This window comes from Bison bison, unplaced genomic scaffold (assembly GCF_000754665.1).
Source record: "Bison bison bison isolate TAMUID 2011002044 unplaced genomic scaffold, Bison_UMD1.0 scf7180017864381, whole genome shotgun sequence".
NCBI lineage: Eukaryota > Metazoa > Chordata > Mammalia > Artiodactyla > Bovidae > Bison > Bison bison.
This window is the reverse complement of record NW_011494953.1, coordinates 1,579,485-1,581,496: the sequence shown is the minus strand read 5'-3', so window position 1 is coordinate 1,581,496 and position 2,012 is coordinate 1,579,485.

The following is a 2,012-nucleotide window of genomic DNA, read 5'->3' as shown; positions in this document are numbered from 1 at the left end:
GGAGCCCTTCCTTTGGGAAAGCAACCTTTGCTTGCTTTTATTATCAACTCCCCATCTATGTCAGTGTCCCTCTGCCTCGATCTTCCCAGAAAGCATGAAGGTTGGTCCATAATGGCAGGCCAATATTTTTATTCTAGGCTTATCTCAGTAGACCCCATACACGTCTTTTCTCTTATCACTCAGTAGATGTTTAGAATGTGCACATACAGATGCTGGTCTTTGCAGGGTCTCTTGTCTCCATTCCAGCGTGGAGGGTAGTGAAGACAGAGTGGACTCTGGAGGAATGTTAGCTGCTTGCAACATTTCTTTCTGTATGTAAAAGTCTTGGCACAGTCCTTGGTGTGTGATCAACTTGACACCAGTGGCTACTGTTATGGTTATTACTGTTACTAAAACCAGCCCAGATTATCCATAGGGAGCAGTGGGCTCTGAGCTATTCACATGATGCAGGGGGCCCAGGAATCCCTTCCCTGCTTCTCGAGGCTGTGCCTCCGTGCAGGCGTGTTTGGGCTCCTCTTCTTGCACCGCATCACCACATCTGCAGTGCTCGGCCTCTGTGTGGCGCTCCAGCTGTCTGTGCCTCTCCTCCCTGCTGAACTGTGGCCCTCCCAAGGGCTCAAGGGCTCCATCTCTGGCGTATTCCTGTGTCCCTCCCTCATGGCACAGTGCCTGGCACAGAGTGTGTCTTTAGGATAAATGAAATAAAAAGGAGACCCAAATGATGGGTGTCACTGATATGTGTACTGCAAATGAACCACAGGACTACTCTCAATCTCCCTGGTGCCAGAGCCAGATGGCCTGGTGTTTGAATTCTGGCTCTGGTGCTTATGAGCTGGGTGAACCAGGCAGTGACTGGCACATAGTAAGCACTCAGTAACTTCTATGGTTTTTTTTTCAATCATCATTATAATTAAGAGGTTTTGGTGGACCAGTCCCTGAAATAGTTAAGTGCAAATTTGGACTCTATACCTTATATGCTATGTTCTAAGTCACTTCAGTTGTGTCTGACTCTTTGGAGCCTATGGACTATAGCCCCCCAGGCTTCTCTGTCCATGGGATTCTCCAGGCAAGAATACTGGAGTGTGTGGCCATTTCCTCTGTCAGGGAATCTTCCCAGGGATTGAACCCACGTCTCATGTCTCCTGCATTGGCAGGCAGATTCTCTACCACTGGTGTTACCTGCATACCTTAACTGAGAAATAATTTCAAAAATTTTAGAAAAGGTAACTAGGAGGTGATGATAAAGAACCTCCTACCTCATGGCATCTGTACTTGCTGTTCCCACTGGTTGGAATCCTGTTCCCACAGATAGTCATATGGTATGATTCTTCATTTTTTCAGGTCTCTGCTCAAATGTCACCTTATCAAAGGAGGCTTCCTGGTTGCATGGTAGACCCCCTCCCCGCCCCTACCCTGCTACTCATCATCTTCTAATTCTATTTCATTGCTCTGATTTATTTTTCTTCTTAGCAAGTATCACCTGGTTTATTGCATATTTTCTCATTTATTGTCTTTCCTCCTTACTAGAAAGTAAGAACCTTATCATCCCAGGGTCTAGAAAAGTGTCAGTCATATGGTGGGTTCCCTAAATCATTGTTAACATAATTGAATGACAAAATTAAGTCTCCTTATTTAGAGAGGATAACAGCAAGGAAGGGGTTACATGGAAGACTGTAGGTTAAGAAAGGCCGATATTACATGAATATAGCCATTCCACAAACACCTAATAGAATAAGGAAGTCCCCATACCTGAAGGCTTGAGAAAGGTGAGAGAAAGAAAAAGAAGTTCTGCTTTATACAACAGACAAATTTCAGGCGGCTCCTTGCTCCAACAAATGATGCTAGCTGAAGAATAAGAATCCATTCATGGATTTCTGGAAGCTCTGGTACTGTCCTTAGCCATCTGGCAGCAGAAGTTTCTATACTTTTGCTTCATTTCACTCCTGCTGCCTCTGTTAGAAGTAGGATCTTGGGCAAATGCACACAGGGCTGGTTTCTGATTGACTGTTGTA